The sequence below is a fragment of the Pristiophorus japonicus genome, chromosome 1, assembly GCF_044704955.1.
Source record: "Pristiophorus japonicus isolate sPriJap1 chromosome 1, sPriJap1.hap1, whole genome shotgun sequence".
NCBI lineage: Eukaryota > Metazoa > Chordata > Chondrichthyes > Pristiophoridae > Pristiophorus > Pristiophorus japonicus.
The window spans coordinates 261,612,847-261,634,384 of NC_091977.1; positions in this window are offsets into that span (position 1 = coordinate 261,612,847).

A 21,538-nucleotide genomic window follows, 5' to 3' on the forward strand; every position below is an offset into this window, starting at 1 on the left:
AGGACAAGGGCAGCAGGCGCATGGGAGCACCACTACCTCCACGTTCCTTTCATTGTCGCTGGGTCACAATCCTGGAACTCCCTTCCAAAACAGCCCTGTGGGAGTACCTTCACCACACGGACTGCAGCAGTTAAAGAAGGCAGCTCACCACTATCTTCTCAAGGGCAATTAGGGATGGACAATAAATGTTGGCCTTGCCAATGGCGCCTAAATTCCATGAATAATAAAAATAAATTACTGGCACCTGAAACATCCCAGGTCTATAACTCACCATATGTGTATAACACGCAGCCTACGTAGAGTCCAAGCTGTGGGTATACCAAAGCATTATGCGGTACCACTGGGCTTTCACATGAATTCTGTTTTTCATATTCTGTTCCCTGCTGAAATATTCCACACTCTCCAGACTATAACACAATTTGCATACTTTTTAAATTGATAAACCTACACATGCCCACATTAGATAGATGTAATCGTCTTGAAAAATCCTCATTCTGTCTTAATTAAAGCTGAATTAATTCAATTGTAAACATATTTGAATCCTTGGTGATGTTTGAATTGAATGACCCTATGCTTCCACATCATTTAGGTTTTGTTTCTCCTGCTAACTTCATTGGTACCATTGCTGGCCAGCTGCGAATATAAATGGTTCATAACTGAGATGTGGGCCCAGCTCTGCCTCTTAGAAAAATATTTTCAATAAACAATTAAACAGCAAATGTTTACTGATTTAAGTGAGCAAAAGTCAGTTCTATTAACATTTGTTCAGATTCTTCTTCTCTATGAATTAATTTTAACAGCTCTTAAACTCTTCTACTTGGGGATATTAAGATTGCAATGTTTTGCAGTTGTAATTGCTTTCCACTTTTATAATTTAATCCATATTTCAAGGATATTGGATGACACACAGTCTGCAACATGCATCGAAGGATTGTGATGTCATCGGCTGTGAGTGTGATTTTTGCGTGGTTTAACGGTGTAGCTTCAGCCCTGATGCACCAGTTCTTTGAAACATATTTTGAAGAGCTTTAGGTGACACAGTGAGCTAATGCAATTCTGCAACCTAGATTCAAATCCACTCAGATTGATTAGATGAAAGTCCTCTATCTTTTCACCCTCCCACTCCCTTTCCTGGCTGAGGGGCCCATTTTTATGCTTGAGCTAGTTTCCATGTTCGACAGCACCAAATGTTCCTTGTAAACATCAACAAATAGAAGTTGTGATTTCAACAGCAGTCATGACTCACTCTAGCCATCATCATAGGCAGTCGCTCAAAACGAGGATGACTTGCTTCCACGCCGAAAAGGGATGATTTCACAGGTGTTTCAATTGAGGACCTAATATTCCGGATCCCGAATTACATCTTGAAGGGTGGAAGATGCCTGTGCGTGGATTTTTTTTACGCGTGGTGGTTGTTGCACCCCAGCCACCACATGGGCTCGACAGAACTCGGTCTTGGTCCAGTGGCAAGAATTAACCAAGACGACTGGAGACCAGCTCTGCCACACGGACCTAGTGCACACACATATTGCAGTGTGGGCTGGCCCGTGCTGCCACTGGACCCTCGCCTCTTCTGGGCCACGAACTCTCGCCTCTCCTGGACTCTGATCACATCACTCTATGAACTCTTGCCGCTCCTTCACCCCGACCTCGCCACTCCTGGTGTACCTGCCTGCACTGCAGTCAGCTGTCACCCTCCTGCAGTAGCATGCGCTGCTCCCTGAAGTGGTATGCCGCTACACGCTGCTCCCTCTAATGGCCCCGGCCTGCTGTTGGTCTTGCAGGCTGGGACCACGCCGATGTTTTTACTGTAAAGCAGTAATCCATTTAAGGGGTCCAGTTGATGTTGCAAACAGTGAGGGTAAAATTTTGACCCATTTATTAATCAGCTGAACTTGGGACTTGATTGATGCCTGCAATGTTCTGCCATCCAATCAGTATTTATTTGTGTTACCTGTAGGTTGAATGTATTTTTTTAACCTCTTCTGCTGGTAGTACATTTGGGTGATGATAAGTCCTCTGAGAATATTGGATGAGTATGGCAAGTGCAGTGGGACCTCACAGAATAACGGGTCCTTTGGGATGTTTAATGTCTCTCTGATTCACCATCACTTATATAAGATATTTCAATAACCTAGTTACAAGTGATAAACGAAAAGCCTCACTGCGCAGTAGCATTTCTTTTTAACAGATTTGTATGTATGAGCATCATTTTAGTATTTAGACTCACCGAAAATACAATATTTAGATTGTTTTTCAGCCCATGGGATAGTTTTTTTTAATTAAACAAAAATATATGAGCTTGTCACCAGTATAGAGGAGAACTTGCAAGTGGAAGAGTAACATTTTACCAGAAAATTAATCGAATTAAAATTTTAAAAGCTTTAAAGTAGACCAGTTTATTTTGCGCATTATTTGCCAGTGAACATTATTTAATGAGCCCCTCTCCAAAGTTGCATTGTTACTGCGCATTTTTCGTTCATATAATGAACTCACTTTCATTTCACCGTCAATAATCATATTGTTCCCAGAAGAACACCTTGCATTCTCTGTCTGTAAATACCGCCTGCCTGACTGTAAGTGCAATAAATAATACATTGCAAACTGTCTAATACAACAAGATGTTTTCTGGAAGATGCACAGCTTTGAGCTTGTACATGATGCTTAAAAAAAAGTGTGAATTTTAAATGTAAGTATGCAGTGCTCCTGTATCTCTCCCTGATGATTAACTGTTAATGAAATTGTAATGCCTTAACACCTGGTGCAGCCAACACAGGAAACATTCTAATGGTGTGAACTTGATGCTTGGTGTGTGACTGTGAGCCACAGGCTAGGTTTGTTCATGCATGCAAATAGAGGAATTGACTTTTTTCTTCTTTTAAACAGCTATTACAGCCTCTGCACGTTAACCCTCCCTTACTTAAAAAGACTAAAATGATAAATTGCACATGATGTTAACAGCTTCAGATGGCTACAGTTTTCACCGCATGTTTCCTTTTATAGCCACTTATTCCGAAGATGTTTTAATCTTCTGCCATTGGAAAATACAACTTTTATAAATCATCAGACACATTAGGCACGCTAATTGTGAGTAGTAAAATAGGATTGCCACAGAGTTCACTTTATAATGTGCAAACTAGGAAGGTGATTGTAATGTATTTGCTTCATGGGGTCTTTGCTTAAGAATTCATAGCAACACATTGCTATTAAGAATGTTGCAAAGGTTTAACAATCACACTACACAATACCAGTTCATCCACCAGGCTCACAATCACCTGCCTCATCGTGGATCCCCCGAACACAATTGGCTGGGGTTTAATTGAGTCTTGTGAACATCACGTGACTGACTAAGCCACTCCCAATTCAAGAGCTCCACAACTATTTTGTTGCAAACAAAACAAACATTAATCAAGTGCCCCTGATTATGGCGGGTAGGGGGAACACTCCAAATGGTTTTCAAATGCCCTTTTTTTTTTAGGGCAGTATAAACACAAATGATACAAATGCCCCCTGGCTAAAAGTGGGGGGGGGGGGGGGGGACACACTGAAACTGGCAATTAAACAAATTAAACTTTAAAACATATAAAATTTAATTAAAATTTGGTTGCCGGGGGTGATGATGCGCTCCAGTCCCTCCGGCGCCCACCTCTCGCGGAAGGCCGTGAGCGTACCGGTGGACACCGCGTGCTCTTTCTCCAGGGACACCCTGGCTCGGATGTAACCGCTGAAGAGAAGCAGGCAGTCGGACTGAACGACCCCCTCGACTGCCCGCTGCTTGGACCGGTTTGATGGCCAAATTGGCCATGCCCAGGAGCAATCCTATGAGGAGGCCCTCGGAAACTACCCGCTCCCCTCCGCACAGGGTGCCCAAAGATCAGGAGTGCAAGTGCAACCAGAATTTGAGAAGCAGCCCCTTTAAATAATGGAATAGGGGCTGCAACCTCACACATTCAACATAAATATGGAACACAGACGGCCTAGGAGTCTGTGAACCGACTTAAAAATATTGCACGGGACTGCTCCGTGCACCACCCTCCAGGCCAAGTCCACAATAAATAGTAGCATGACTCCCACATAGCGTGCACTCCATCGGGGACCCCCGCCTCCTCCGGACGGCAATATGGTGCACCATGGCGTGTCCAGGCGGCAGACGAGGATGGCAAGGTGGAGAGTGTGCAGGAGCAGCCCGTACAGGAAACCCCTCCGTGCGGAACTGAAAGGCACGGAGGGGATTTCCCGGAGGAGGCTCAAGTTGTTAGGCGCCGGCAACCGATCGACAGCTCTACAACTCTTTTTTTGTAGAAAACAAAAGTAAACATTAAATCAAGTGCCCCTTATTAAACGGGGGGACACTACAAACAGTTTTTAATTGCCCTTTTTTTGGGGAGGGCACTAAAACCATGAATTATACAAGCGCCTCCTGGCTAAAAGGGAGGGGACACTAAAACACGGCAATAAAACAAATTAAACTTTAAAGCATATGAAATCAAATTAAAATTTGGTTGCCGGGGGTGATGATGCACTCCATCCCTCCGGCGCCCACCTCTCGCGGAAGGCCGAGAACATTCCGGTGGACGCCGCGTGCTCCATCTCCAGGGACACCCTGGCCCGGATGTAACTGCGGAAGAGAGGCAGGCAGGCAGGCAGTCAGGCTGAACGACCCCCTCGACCGCCCGCTGCCTGGACCGGCTGATGGCACTCTTGGCCGTGCCCAGGAGCAGTCCCACGAGGAGGCCTTCGGACTTGCCCGCTCCTCTCCGTACAGGGTGCCCAAAGATCAGGAGTGTGGGACTGAAGAGCAACCAGAATTTGAGGAGCAGCCCCTTTAAATAATGGAATAAGTGCTGCAAACTTGCACATTACATAAAAAGATGGAACACGGACTCCTCCAGACCACAGAAACTGCAGGCGGTCTGCGAGCCCATGAACCGGCAAAAATGTATTGCACGGGACTGCTCCGTGCACCACCCTCCAGGCCAAGTCCCCAATAAATAGTGGGGGGAATCCCGTGTAGAGTGCACTCCATCGGGGACCCCCGACTCCTCCAGACGGCAAGATGGTATGCCATGGCGTGTCCAGGCAGCAGACGACGATGGCAAGGTGGAGAGTGTGCAGGAGCAGCCCGTACAGGAAACCCCTCCGCACTGAACTGAAAGGCATGGAGGGGATTTCCCGGAGGAGGCTCAAGTTGTTCGACGCCAGCATCCAATCAACAGCTCAACAACTCTTTTGTTGCAAATAAACAAACATTAAATCAAGTGCCCCCTTATTAAAGGGGGGGACAGTCCAAACAGTTCACAGAGCCTTTTTCTTGTTTTTGTTTTTTTGTGTGTTTTTTTTTTTGGCACTAAAATCACAAATTATACAGGTGCCCCCTATAAAAGGGGAGGGGGACACTAAAGCCCAGCAATAAAACAAATTAAACTTTAAAACATATAAAATTAAATTAAAATTTGGTTGCTGGGGGTGATGATACACTCCAGTCCCTCCGGCGCCCACCTCTCGCGGAAGGCCGTGCGAGTACTGGTGAACACCGCGTGCTCCATCTCCAGGGACACCCTGGCACGGATGTACGCGCGGAAGAGAGGCAGGCAGTCAGGCTGAACGACCCCCTCGACCGCCCGCTGCCTGGACCGGCTGATGGCACCATTGGCCGTGCCCAAGAGCAGTCCTACGAGGAGGTCTCCGGACCTACCCGTTCCCCTTCACACAGGGTGCCCAGAGTGTGGGACTGAAGTGCAGACAGAATTTGAGGAGCAGCCCCTTTAAATAATGGAACAGGGGCTGCAACTTCGGACCTTCCATAAAAAGATGGAACACGGACTCCCCAGACCGCAGAAATTGCAGGCGGCCTGGGAGCCCGTGAACCGACTTAAAAATTTATTGCACGGGACTGCTCCGTGCACCACCCTCCAGGCCACGTCCCCAGTAAATAGTGGGAGGACTCCCACCATAGAGGGCACTCCATCGGGGACCCCCGCCTCCTGCGGACGGCAACTTGTTGCGCCATGGCGTGTCTGGATGGTAGACGAGGATGGCAAGGTGGTGAGTGTGCAGGAGCAGCCCGTACAGGAAACCCCTCCGCATGGAAATGAAGGACACGGAGGCGAGTTCCCGGAGGAGGCTTAAGTTGTTAGGTGCCGGCACCCAATCAACAGCTCTCCAAACCTGTGCATACTCACAGGTGCATACATTTACAAGCTCCAAATGCCATTACTATTTTATCAACCATCTCAGAGGCACACGTCATATAGTCATGAAAGCAGTGTGTGTGCCTGCAGCAACGTTTGAACACATAGTACACATTCTGGCTTGAGCATGGGTCTCATTGTACCACATCTGAGCCTTAATGGGACAGTTGTGCAGATGTGTGATGAGCCACAATTGCAAAGCATGCACATGCCACTCATTGACAACCTTATATTAGGGCAGATGCACGTATAACTCTTAAATACTCCCAGGGAAGTGGGTATTAATATTCATGTCGCTGGTCACACTTCATCTGCACTTGGGGGGAGTAAAATCCCTTTTGATTTATGTACACAATGACATTATTGGGCAGTACAGGAATAGCCACAGTATCAGCTGTGGCTCAATTGGTAGCACACTTGCCTCTGAGTCAGAAGGTTGTAGGTTCGAGTTCCACTCCAAGAATTTGAGCACATAAATCTAGCCTGACACTCCAGTGCAGTGCTGAGGGAGTGCTGCACTGTCAGAGATGAAACTTTAAACCAAGATCCTGTCTGTTCTCAAGTGGACGTGAAAGATCCCATGGCACTATTTCGAAGAAGAACAAGGGAGTTATTCCCGGTGTCCAGGCCAATATTTATCATTCAATCAACATAACAAAAACAGTTTATCTGGTCATTATCACATTGCTGTTTGTGGGAGCTTGTTTGTGCGCAAATTGGCTGCCGCATTTCCTACATTACAACAATGATTACACTCCAAAAGTACTTAATGGACTGTAAAGCACTTTGAGACGTCTGGTAGTCGTGAAAGGCGCTCTATAAATCTAAGTCTTTCTTTTTTTTCTTTTACAATCCATTATTCTCTGAACAACGGACCATGAAGGTGGGTAAAGTCCTATTCTCTTTGGAATTCCTGGAGATGTTCCATGCCCAAATTGATAAATTGACCAGCATTTCCAAGATGCACATCAATCACCTGTTATATGGCTCTGTGGACTAAATAGCAGCTTACCCTTTAAAGTCCATGTTGTGCCTCGGAAGCTTTTAGTGGCATAAAAATTGAACGCAGCTATTACCTAACTATTACAGGGAACTCAGTGCTGACTGTAGACTACAGCAAGTCAGTCATGAAGTGGTACGGGTCAGTACCAACCTCCCCCAGCAGCTTCAGTCTAACAATATACTGGCCTTCATTAGAAACATAGAAACATAGAGATTAGGTGCAGGAGCAGGCCATTCGGCCCCTCGAGCCTGCACCGACATTCAATAAGATCATGGCTGATCATTCACCTCAGTACCCTTTCCTGCTTTCTCTCCATACCCCTTGATCCCTTTGGCCGTAAGGGCTATATCTGACCCCCTTTTGAATATATCTAACGAACTGGCCTCAACAACTTTCTGCGGTAGAGAATTCCACAGGTTAACCACTCGCTGAGTGAAGAAGTTTCTCCTCATCTCAGTCCTAAATGGCTTACCTCTTATTCTTAGACTGTGACCCCTGGTTCTGGAACTCCCCAGCAATGGGAACATTGCTCCTGCCTCTAACCTGTCCAATCCCATCAGAATTTTATATGTTTTGATGAAATCCCCTCTCATTCTTCTAAACTCCAGTGGATACAAGCCCAGTTGATCCAGTCTCTCCTCATATGTCAGTCCTGCCATCCTGGGAATCAATCTGGTGAACCTTCTCTCTACTCCCTCAATAGCAACAACTTTCCTCAGATTAGGAGACCAAAACTGAACACAATATTTCAGGTGTGGCCTCACCAAGGCTCTGTACAACTGCAATAAGACCTCCCTGCTCCTATATTCAAATCCTCTAGCTATGAAGGCCAACATGCCATTTGCCTTCTTCACTGCTTGCTGTACCTGATTGCCAAACTTCAATGACTGATGTACCATGACACCCATGTCTTGTTGCACCTCCCCTTTTCCTAATCTGTCACCATTCAGATAATATTCTGTCTTCCTGTTTTTGCCACCAAAGTGGATAACCTCATATTTATCTACATTATACTGCACCTGCCATGCATTTGTCCACTCACCTAACCTGTCCAAGTCACCCTGCAGCCTCTTAGCATCCTCCTCACAGCTCACACCACCACCCAGCTTAGTGTCATCTGCAAACTTGGAGATATTACATTCAATTCCTTCATCTAAATCATTGATGTATATTGTAAATAGCTGGGGTTCCAGCACTGAACTTTGCAGCACCTCACTGGTCACTGCCTGCCATTCTGAAAAGGACCCATTTATTCCGACTCTCTGCTTCCTGGTTGCCAACCAGTTCTCTATCCACGTCAATACATTACCCCCAATACCATGTGCTTTAATTTTGCACACTAATCTCTTGTGTGGGACCTTGTCAAAAGCCTTTTGAAAGTCCAAATACACTACATCCACTGGTTCTCCCTTGTCCACGCTACTAGTTACATTCTCAAAAAATTCGAGAAGATTTGTCAAGCACGATTTCCCTTTCATAAATCCATGCTGACTTGAACCGATCCTGTCACTGCTTTCCAAATGCGCTGCTATTTCATTTTTAATAATTGATTCCAACATTTTCCCCACCACCGATGTCAGGCTGACTGGTCTATAATTCCCTGTTTTCTCTCTCCCTCCTTTTTTAAAAAGTGGTGTTGCATTAGCTACCCTCCAGTCCATAGGAACTGATCCAGAGTCAATAGAATGTTGACAGTTAGATGAGCCTTTGTCTATACACAAGGTCCCAAGTCTAATTTAAATGGCTGGTCATTGTCCCATTTCGGTGGCTCATATTTTGATTATGCTGCTCAGTTCACCAAGTGTGAGGTCATAGGCAGCCAGCTGGGGTTTTCCAAGACCTGGCATGCTGGATGAACAGCTAAAAATGGGAAACCAGTTGTACTCATCGGTAGAAGTTGGTTGCATGGATCACTTTTGTGCTGGAATCACCACCGTTGTCCACCTCCAATGCAGCTGTAGTACTCATCAACATGGCTTCCTTCCGCAAAAACTCCAACTCAAAGCAAGAGCACTGGGTGCCATCTGAGAATTCATTACACTCATTGGCATTATAGAAAACGTTTAATTAACAGTATTGAGCAGTTGGCAATAAAGCAATCTCACAATTTCAATGTTAATGAATGTAAAATAAGTAGGATGGAAAACCAGTGATAATACAACCAATCCCTTTTTCCCTCCAGTTTTGTGCTCTTTTAATACCAATCTTAATGAACACTAGCTGTGGAAATCGCAGATATATGCATTGATCAATACTGACTTCCCTTTGCCCCATCTGATTTTTCAACCTCTTCCTGCTGTCCTGAAGAAAGAATGACATTGAGGATAATTCTATTGATAGCGGTAGCCTCTTGTACTCTATCCAAGTGGTTCTAGTTTATGCTTGTTTCCCCCTTCCTAAATCACAGGTGATGACAGAGATCAGAACAAGTGTTCGCATGGCTCAGTATCAGGCCATACCATGCAATGCACTTACCCACTATGTCATCACTTCATGTCATGTGTCACAACATTGTCCAGGCTCTAATGCAGCAAGGGGATAAAAAAATGGTCTACTCAAGTCATGAATATGAATCTAAATGATAAAGTAAGATGGATGAGCTGAATGGTCTTCTTTCCCCATTCCCAAATTTCTCAGTTCTTGTGATTTCATTCTCTGTGAATTCCTTTGAATGATTGCTCTCCTTGGAGATTCTGCTTCCAGTACTTTCACTGATGTCGTTAATAAATATCATGAACAGCGATGGTTATTCCTAGAGGACTGTAGTAGACTGCACTGCCTGGCTTGAACTATGTTCATTTATGGCTACTTTCTGTTTTCTGTTTGTCAAGCCAGTTTTCGAAATAATGTATCACTTCCCTTTGATTCCTGTAATTGTCATTTTTGCTGTAAGTATTCTGAAGGGGCCTTCTCAAATGCCTCCAGAAAGGCCAGCTAAACTATATTTTCTCTCCCATGCTGATTATCACTTATCATTGACCACATTATAAAATCCTAAATTTCGTACTTTAATAATTTACCATATCGAGCATACTGGCATGTAATTGCGTGGTTCATTTGTATCTTTGGCCCCGATATTGGTGGTCTCACCAACCACTGCTGCCTGCTGCCACCGAGTTTTCCTGCCATTTTCCTCTCCTCGACATTTTCCTCTTGGGCTGGAGCGGGCGGGAGGGGCATACCTCCGGGAACCGCCCGCTGATGTCCTCTGGTGGCCAAGTAGCGCAAGTGGCCTCCCGCCCACCTAGATGCCAGATTGGTGCGGGCGGGAGTCAGCGGGAGTCGGCACCAGCAGGGGGAAGGACTGCTGCGTGGAGGCTATTCTTACCCTGATGGTAGATATGAAGACCTGCAAGAAAAGGTTAGTGAACATCCTTAAATGTTTTTTTTACAGCGACTTACCTGGATGGGGTCCCTGAAGGTGTTCTGGTATTTTTTTGGGGTAATATTTTTTACTTTTCAGGTCTTCCACTCACCCTGGGCCCGACTCCATCCTCAGCGGCACTTGGGCGGCAAGCTCATTTGCCGCCGAGATTGAGAAATCCTGCCTGCTGCCACCCAGATTGACGGCGTAAGCCGTTATTTTGCCACTGGGCAGTAGTGCGACCTCTTTTAGAGGAATTTTTGAGGCAAAGTACCTCCTGGTCTCTCGGCAGCCATCGGCAGTCCTTTGGGCGGCAAATGGGCGGGCCTTGCAGCTCATGAAAACCGGGGCCCTAGTTTTTTGAAGGCTTCATATTTGCTTTTATATTGTTGAATTTGCATTTATTTTGGCCTCGTAATAGTCCTGTGAAGCACCTTGAGATGTTTCACTTCGTGAAAGGCGCTATATAAATACAAGTTGTTGTTTTTGTTATTCCAATTTCCAAGATACAGCCCTCCAATTTAACATGATTGCTTAAATACTAATGGACCATTTGTGCTTTTTTTGGCAAACTCCATTTCTGTAAAATTCTCAGAAGAATCCCCAATCGCTTAGTTATTGGATTGAATATATTAACTGTGGTTACAAAGATCAATACTAAAAATGTTCAAGCTTGACTATGTTATTCACTCTACCATTGTACTGCAACCTTCATTCTTAAGATGTCCTATCTGTTCTGTAGTGCTTTGTCTCCTACCAACATCGGAGTGTATGCTCTCTTTTACAACTACAGGTTGAACCTCCCTTATCCAGAACCCTCGCGACCTGGCCTGTTCTGGATAAGGGATTTTTCCAGAAGAGGAGTGATCACATTAAATTGGAAGGTACAGGTATTGAGCAAAGGGATATTGGGGCTGGCTGACTTGGGGTTAAGAGTGCAGCAGAGAGATTGTGTGGTTGGGGGGGCAGCGGTGGCTTGCGGGGTCAGACCAGCGATTGCGGGAGTCGGCAGCGAGGAAGGACTTCAATTTGTTCATGTCGGAGTTCTGCGCATGACCGGGAATGGTTCTGGACAAGGGCTGGTTCTGGATAAGAGAGCTGTGGATAAGGAAGGTTCAACCTGTACTGCAATTATTTCTCGCCAATTTATCTCTCCTTGTCTCAGTAATCTTCATCTCTCAATTTATTTTCCAATATATTTGTTTTCAGGCTTAGTTGATCTACATTTCCATAAAATGTTTAAGACATTCACCATTTCTCTTTTATATTTGTAATTTAAACTAATTTCAACCACAGAATTGAATAAATATTTTGATGTCCATAACTTGTTAATTTACTCTTTTTTTTTTTAAATTCCCTTTGCAGTTTTAATCTTTATCTATTTGTCTAAATAAATTGCAAGACAGTAGTTACATAGTCTATTTATTTATCTTTGTAATTTTTTTCCAAACTCTGACCTACTCCCGGTCAGAAATTACTTGATGTTAGACTCCTTTTTTTCTTGACGATATTTCTTTGACTTTTGCCCTTTCTATTCATTCTCAAATGTACTCCCAAAAAAGATTGTTAACCATCTCAAATCCGCTACAGATACTCAATACTGGGTGATGTGCGATTATCCTAACATTTTCCCCTGGGGAATGTACATGTTAATGGCCGAGGATTGGAAATACTTAGGTTCCTAAATCTGTATGTACATCGCACTGTGAATGTACTACTCCTGTTCAATAGGAAAATCAGCCCCAATCTTTTTTTTCTAAACATGCTGGATATGCCAGTCATAGTGTTTTTTCTCCTCTTTTAGAGATATTCTCTCTATGTACATAAATTCAAGATAATCGAATCCTCCTGTGAATATGACCTGGATTTCCATAGGCCCCAAATCAATTTCTTCCCTTTGTCTTGCTGGTTTATATCAGTTTCCGAATATTAGTGTTCTTTTTTTGCTGCAAAAGATTTTTGTCAGAACTGACTTAGACACTCTCTCCTTTGAGGATATACCCACATTTTGATTGATTGTCACATCCCCACTGACTTGCAACATCAACACTGCCTATTATTCATCCTGTCTCCTGTAGACATACTAAATCTTGCTTTATGAAGCTTGTGTCCAGCTTGGGTTTTAACCAGGTCTCAGTTATATAACTTTCTGACACAAACAGAAGTACTTACCTTGATGCAGCGAGTGCATGCTCAACAATCCCTTCTGCATTTCAAAATTGAAACACTGGCTAACATTAGTCTTAAAGCAAAGAATGAAAATAAGGGCGACATGTCTCATCACATATCATGGTTAATTATATTTTCTATGTAGGTCAAAAAAAACTATCATTTGTGTAAATTAAAATTATATGCTTAAGAAAGTTTTATTACAAAAAAAATGTATATTACCATGTGCTGGTGGTGTACATTGCAAAATGCTCAGTGGTGGATCACAATGGTTACACATTCCTTGCATTGTTACTTTGGGAAAAGTAATCCTGACTGGTCAGAAGAGTCGTGTGACATATGCAACCATTTATGCTTTCTATCTTTTATTCCTGCACAATTTTGAAGTTACACTAATGTAGAAAAAAAAAATATATTTATGAACAGGCAGTAGAAAATTACCAATTAATCATTATTGAAATGCAGTCACTGATGAAGGCAAATGTAACCCCTAAAACACACCGAGGTCCCACAAACAACAAGAAAGATAAATGACCAGTTAATTCGTTTTGGTTGAGGGATAAATGTTGGCCAGGAGGTGGGTTCTCTGTCTTGTGCAGAATCAGTTGATTGCGGAGAAGATTGGTGGTGTTGTTGGTGCTGCTGGTGTTGGGGCTGATCGTAGTAGGATTCGGAGGAACAAGGTGAAAGAGTATAAAGGGCTGATGGAATGGATGGCAGGTGAAGTATAGATGACAGAAGCGACCCATCAATGGTGAGAGAAGTAATGAGGTCAGACTGGATGGAGACTTGTGCAAAGACGTGCCGCCTGCAGAATTTGTGCTGGAAATGCAATAAGGAACAGCTTGTGGCTCAGGGAAGATATCTCTGTAAGGTGGGAGCTTTTATTTTACATTTGAAGCTGACAACTCATCAGTTAATTCAATGGCCACTGAACTCCCACCTCAGCTTGCCAGACGTGGTCCATGACCAGTGTGGACCCGTGGGCGAGCTGGCAAATGCAAAAGGTATGCTAAAAATCACTTAAGTGGCTCTAAACAAGCCACGAATTACCTGAATGGGATTGCCCGCCGCTGCCTCTCGGGTCTGCTCAGCGCTGACAGACCCGACATCGGGAAAGGCGCGTGCTGTCAAAAATAACAATTTCCCATCCAACCTGCTATCAATCCTACCCACTGACACCCAGGGATATTCTGACCTATATCTCTTCTATTCCTAATGTAAACCAAAATATTTAATTTCACCAATAATGAATAAACGTATTTAACACGTTTTATGTATCCTCTACAAGTGAAGATTTTTACTCTGTTTCCCTTTCCATATCTATTTGTTCACCTGCAATGGCTTCTCTTCCCACCCCAGCATTGTTATCTCTGGTGTCCCCCAAGGATCTATCCATTCACCTTCCCATTTCTCATCTACATGTTGCCTCTTGGCGACATCATTCAAAAGCACGCCGTCAGTTTCCATATGTACGCTGATGACACCCAGCTCTACCTCAGTACCACTTCGAGTAGTAGTGAAGTTGGGGACAGCATCAAACAAGAAATAAGGGGTGTGTGCAATAAAGGTACAGCAGTTATCATGGGTGACTTTAATCTACATATTGATTGGGCTAAGCAAACTGGTAGCAATGCGGTGGAGGAGGATTTCCTGATGTGTATTAGGGATGGTTTTCTGGACCAATATGTCGAGGAATCAACTAGAGAGCTGGCCATCCTAGAATGGGTGATGTGTAATGATAAGGGACTAATTAGCAATCTTGTTGCGCGAGGCCCCTTGGGGAAGTGTGACCATAATATGGTAGAATTCTTTATTAAGGTGGAGAGTGACACAGTTAATTTGGAAACTAGGGTCCTAAACTTAAGGAAAGGTAACTTCGACGGTATGAGGCGTGAATTGGCTAGAATAGACTTACAAAGGATATTTAAAGGGTTGACGGTGGATAGGCAATGGCAATCATTTAAAGATCACAAGGATGAACTTCAGCAATTGTACATCCCTGTCTGGAGTAAAAATAAAACGAGGAAGGTGGCTCAACCATGGCTAACAAGGGAAATTAAGGATAGTGTTAAAACGAAGGAAGAGGCATATAAATTGGCTAGAAAAAGCAACAAACCTGAGGACTGGGAGAAATTTAGAATTCAACAGAGGAAGACTAAGGGTTTAATTAAGAGGGGGAAAATAGAGTACGAGAGGAAGCTTGCAGGGAACATAAAAACTGACTGCAAAAGCTTCTATAAATATGTGAAGAGAAAAAGATTAGTGAAGGCAAACGTAGGTCCCTTGCAGTTGGATTCAGGTGAATTTATAATGGGGAACAAAGAAATGGCAGACCAATTGAACAAATACTTCGGTTCTGTCTTCACGAAGGAAGACACAAATAATCTTCCAGAAATACTAGGGGACAGTGGGTCTAGTGGGAAGGAGGAACAGAAAGATAACCTTATTAGGTGGGAAATTGAGTTAGGGAAATTGATGGGATTGAAGGCCAATAAATCCCTGGGGCCTGATAGTCTGCATCCCAGAGTACTTAAGGAAGTGGCCCTAGAAATAGTGGATGCATTGGTGATCATTTTCCAACAGTCTATGGACTCTGGATCAGTTCCTATGGACTGGAGGGTAGCTAATGGAACACCACTTTTTAAAAAAGGAGTGAGAGAGAAAATGGGTAATTATAGACCGGTTAGCCTGACATCAGTAGTGCAGAAAATGTTGGAATCAATCATTAAGGATGAAATAGCGCATTTGGAAAGCAGTGACAGGATCGATCCAAGTCAGCATGGATTTATAAAAGGGAAATCATGCTTGACAAATCTTCTGGAATTTTTTGCGGATGTAACTAGTATGGTGGACAAGGGAGAACCAGTGGATGTGGTGTATTTGGACTTTCAAAAGGCTTTTGACAAGGTCCCGCACAAGAGATTGGTGTGCAAAATCAAAGCGCATGGTATTGGGGGTAATGTACTGAAGTGGATAGAGAACTGGTTGGCAGACAGGAAGCAGAGAATAGGAATAAACGAGTCCTTTTCAGAATGGCAGGCAGTGACCAGTGGAGTGCCGCAGGGCTCAGTGCTGGGACCCCAGCAATTTACAATATACATTAACGATTTAGATGAAGGAATTGAGTGTAGTATCTCCAAGTTTGCAGATGACACGAAACTGGGTGGCGGTGTGAGCTGTGAGGAGGACGCTAAGAGGCTGCAGGGTGACTTGGACAGGTTAGGTGAGTGGGCAAATGCATGGCAGATGCAATATAATGTGGATAAATGTGAGGTTATCCATTTTGGGGGCAAAAACACAAAGGCAGAATATTATCTGAATGGTGGCAGATTAGGAAAAGAGGAGGTGCAACGAGACCTGAATGTCATTGTTCATTGAAAGTTGGCATGCAGCTACAGCAGGCGGTGAAGAAGGCAAATGGTATGTTGGCCTTCATAGCTAGGGGATTTGAGTATAGGAGGAGGGAGGTCTTACTGCAGTTGTACAGGGCCTTAGTGAGGCCTCACCTGGAATATTGTGTTCAGTTTTGTTCTCCTAATCTGAGGAAGGACGTTCTTGCTATTGACAGAGTGCAGAGAAGGTTCACCAGACTGATTCCAGGGATGGCTGGACTGTCATAGGAGAGACTGGATCAACTGGGCCTCTATTCACTGGGGTTTAGAAGGATGAGAGGGGCTCTCATAGAAACGTATAAGATTCTGATGTGACTGGACAGGCTAGATGCAGGAAGAATGTTCCCGATGTTGGGGAAATCCAGAATCAGGGGACAAAGTCTTAGGATAAGGGTAGGCCATTTAGGACTGAGATGAGGAGAAACTTCTTCATTCAGAGAGTTGTTAACCTGTGGAATTCCCTGCCGCAGAGAGTTGTTGATGCCAGTTCATTGGATATATTCAAGAGGGAGTTAGATATGGCCCTTACGGCTAAAGGGATCAAGGGGTATGGAGAGAAAGCAGGACAGGGACACTGAGGGAGTGATCAGCCATGATCTTATTGAATGGCAGTGCAGGCTCGAAGGGCCGAATGGCCTACTCCTGCACCTATTTTCTCTGTTTCTATTGATCCCTCCATGGTCCGCAGCATCACTAAGACCGCCTATTTCCATCTCCGTAATATCGCCCGTCTCTGCCCTTGCCTCAGCTCAGCCGCTGCTGAAGCCCTCATCCATGACTTTGTTGCCTCTAGACTTGACAATTCTAATGCACTCCTGGCTGGCCTCCCACATTGTACCCTACGTAAACTAGAGGTGATCCAAAACTCGGTTGCCCGTGTCCTAACTCGCACCAAGTCCCGTTCACCCATCAGTCCTGTGCTCGCTGACCTGCATTGGCTTCTGGTTAAGCAACGCATCGATTTCAAAATACTCATCCTTATTTTCAGTTCCCTTCATAACCTCGTTGCTGCCTATCTCTGTAATCTTCTCCAGCCCCACAACCCCCCGAGATATCTGCGTTCCTCTAATTCTGCCCTGTTGAGCATCCCTGATTATAATCACTGAACCATTGGTGGTCGTGCCTTCTGTTGTCTAGGCTCCAAGTCTGGAATTCCCTGCCTAAACCTCTCCGCTTCTCGACTTCTCTTTCCTCCTTCAGGAAGCTCCTTAAAACTTACCTCTTTGGCCAAGCTTTTGGTTACCTGCGGCAGTTTCTACTTGTGCGGTTCAGTGTCAAATTGTTTGTCTCATAATATTCCTGTGAAGCACCTTAGGATGTTTCACTACATTAAAGGTGCTATATAAATGTAATTTGTTGTTGCAAGGTAATTAGTTGCAGTTTATTTATACCCTTTTGTAACTTAATTATTAGTTATTTATCATCACTTTCTTGTCACAATTGACTATTTTGGTAGTTGCCTGCCTCAACTTCCAGATTGAAAATTCTTCAATCCAATTCCCTGATCCCGATCGACATGTCGGACACAGAGGCTGTTCCCGAGGGAAAAGGGCTCGCACACATGGAGGGGTGAGGCACAGCAGAGAATAGTTTTCCCCTCTTGTACAGAGTCTACCTCCTTCTGCACCTTCTCACTCACAGCGGGCAAGGGTGCTAGTCGTGTAAATAGTTTGTTAATTAGTTGCTATTATTGCTGTTCTATAGTTGATTCTGTGCTCTTTATTGACAGCCATTTTCATGTATTACTCTTAATACTCCTGTTGCTGCTGTTGCATAATTCTGTTGGCAGTCATTTGCAACTTCTTGAAATTTTGAAAAATGTTAACAATTTTAACAAGTTTACATTTACAACTGTTGTCAAAGGAGAAATCTAGCACTACTTTTAACTTGGCTAATTACCTTAAATTTTGTTTAAACTGTTGCATTGAATAAAAGTTCCACTGTTTGACTTTGAATTTTGCAGGTCCTTCCTTTTGGAAGCTGTCCTGGGGGGAGAGAGAGGGACGAAGGCATAGATTTAGGTTTGAGAGACCCTTGCCAACAATTGCTTTGCCTGCTGTGGGGATTTCCAGCGTTTGAATATCACTTGCTGTAAAGGCTTCAGGCTTTAGTGGCACATGAGGACTGTAATCACTTCCTTTGACAGGGTCATTGCGATATGAAGCCTAAAATGACTGCGATAAGATTAATTTGCATTTGCAGCATAATTCCAACAATTTCTTGACAAGCAAGGAATGTTAATGGGTGGCACTTTTTTCAGGTTTTAAGAGGCGAATGGCAGAGTGGTGCAAGTTGTGGAGAATTGGAATTTGTGGCGTATCTCTTCTTCACCACAAATTAATAATGGCGGCTGCTGAGAACTCAACATTATTTTTCCAGCAATGTCTGGCCCATTGGTGTGTCTGTTCTGTCCACAGATGCTGACTGACGAGATATATGTATTTTTCAGGTTTCTATATTTCTATACATCTCCAATTACACTATCAAGTGCAAGCCTACATCAACAAATTATTTTATGCAAAAGAAAACATAGCATGGACTGGAAACAAATTCAAGGAAAATGGAAGATGATGTAAGACTCAACTTTTAATACAGATTGTCATGGTGACACACACTGGCATTTATCACTGCGAGTTCTAGAACATAAGAACAAAGAGCAGAAATAGGCCATAAGGTCCCTCAAGCCTGCTCCGTTATTTAATAAGATCATGGCTGATCTGATTTTGGCCTCAACTCCACTTCCCCGCCCGCTTCCCATAATCCTTGACTCCCCTATCGTTCAAAAATCTGTCTATCTCAGCCTTCAATCTATTCAATGACTCCAGTTCCACAGCTCTCTGGGGTAGAGAATTCTAAAGATTCACGACCCTCAGAGAGAAGAAATTCCTCCTCATCTCTGTCTCAAATGGGCAACCTTTATTCTGAAACTATGCCCCCCTAATTCTAGATTTCCCCACAAGGGGAAACATCCTCTCAGCATCTACCCAGTCAAGCCCCCTCAGAATCTTATACGTTTCAATAAGATTACCTCTCATTCTTCTAAACTCCAATGAGTAGAGGCCCAACCTGCTCAACCTTATAAGACAATCCCTTCATCTCAGGAATCAACCTAGTGAACCTTCTCTGAACTGCCTCCAATGCAAGTATATCCCTCCTTAAATAAGGAGACCAAAACTATACGCAATACTCCAGGTGTGGTCTCACCAACACCCTGTACAATTGTGAACCATATACAGTAGACACCACCAACGATGTCTCCGCAAGATCCTGCAAATCCCCTGGGAGGACAGACGCACCAACATTAGTGTCCTTGATCAGGCCAACATCCCCAGCATTGAAGCACTGAGCACAATCAACCAGCTCTCTTAGACGGGCCATATTGTTCGCAGGCCTGACACAAGACTCCTAAAGCAAGCACTCTACTCAGAACTCCTACATGGCAAGAAAGCCCCAGGTGGGCGGAAGAAACATTTCAAGGACACCCTCAAAGCCTCATTGATAAAATGCAACATCCCCACCGACACCTGGGAATCTCTGGCCAAAGACCGCCCGAGTGGAGGAAGAGCATCCGGGAGGGCACTGAGCATCTCGAGTCTCATCGCCGAGAGCATGCAGAGAAAGCAAGTGCAGGCAGTGGAAGGAGCGTGCGGCAAACCAGACTCCCCACCCACCCTTTCCTTCAACGACTGTCTGTTACGCCTGTGACAGAGACTGTAATTGCCAAATTGGACTGTTCATTCACCTAAGAACTCACTTTTAGAGTGAAGCAAGTCTTCCTTGATTTCGAGGGACTGCCTATGATGATGATGATGATGTACAATTGTAACAAGATTTCCCTGCTTTTAATACTGCAGCCCCCTTGCAATAAAGGCCAACATTCCATTTGCCTCCCTGATTACTTGCTGTACCTGCATATTAACTTTTTGTGCTTCATGTATGAGGACTCCCAGATCTCTCCGTACCACAGCATTCTGTAGTCCCTCTCCATTTAAATAATATTTTGCTTTTCTATTCTTCCTACCAAAGTGGATAACCTCACAGTTTCCAACATTATGCACCATCTGCCAAAACTTTGCCCACTTACTTAACTCCTGAAATCAATTTCTCCAATTATATACAAGGCCACAGGTTAATACAAGGATACTTCAATAATTTTGTGAATATGTCATGTGACCATTAAAGAGCCGTGTCAATCCCTTATTCCTCTTCTGGTGTTGATTAAATATCAATTAAATTATAACTCACATAGCTATATTAAACATCAATTAAATACAGTTCTTCAGTATATTAAGCTAACCTAGTAACAACTGTATTTTTAAACTTACCCCGGCTAAGAATATTAATCAATGCACCAAATTTACTTAACAGATTTCAAACATTTTGAAGCTATCCATTATAGTCAATTTTCATTTATTAATGAGAAGGCTCTGATATAATTGTAATTTACATAGATGAATCAAAATAGTATTCCTTTTGATTTCATGGGATTAAACGGTAATTTCCTAAGGAAGTGCAACAGTATTGCAAGTAGTCATTTTGTGACCATCATTATCATCATCATAGGCAGTCCTTCAAAGTCGAGAAAGACTTGCTTCCACTCTAAAAATGAGTTCTTAGGTGAATGAACATTCCCATACGGGAACCACAGTCTCTGTCACAGGTGAGACAGACAGTCATTGAAGGAAAGGGTGGGTGGGACTGGTTTCCGCACGCTCCTTCTGCTGCCTGTGCCTGTTTTCTGCATGCTCTTGGTAACGAGACTCGAGGTGCTCAGCGCGCTCCCGGATGCACCTCCTCCACCTAGTGCGGTCTTTGGCCAGGGACTCCCAGCTGTCAGTGGGGATGTTGCATTTTATCAAGGAGGCTTTGAGGGTGTCCTTGAAACGTTTCCTCTGTCCACCTTGGGCTTGCTTGCCATGTAGGAGTTCCAAGTAGAGCGCATGCTTTGGGAGTCTTGTGTCATGTATGCGAACAATGTGGCCTGCCCAACGGAGCTGGTCGAGTGCGGTCAGTGCTTCAATGCTGGGGATGTGAAATGAAGAGTTACATCATCAAGGTCCAGGTCAGTGATTGGAGCGTGGGCAGGTACTGCAGGAGCGGCGAGGTCGGGTCGAGATTGTAGAGGGATGTGAGAGAGGCGAGGGCCCAGGGGCAGCACGGACTAGCCCACACTGCGATATGTGTGCGCACTAGATCCGTGCAGCAGAGCAGGTCTCCACTTGTCTTGGTTAATCCTTGCTACTGGACCAAGACCTAGCTCTGTCAAGCCCATGTGGTGGCTGGTGTGCAACGGTCACCACACGTTAAAAAAAACAAAGTACAGGCATCTTCCACCCTTCAAGATTTAGTTCGGACCTGGAATTTTAGGTCCATCATTGAAACACCTGTGAACGTTTTGACGTGGAAGCAAGTCATC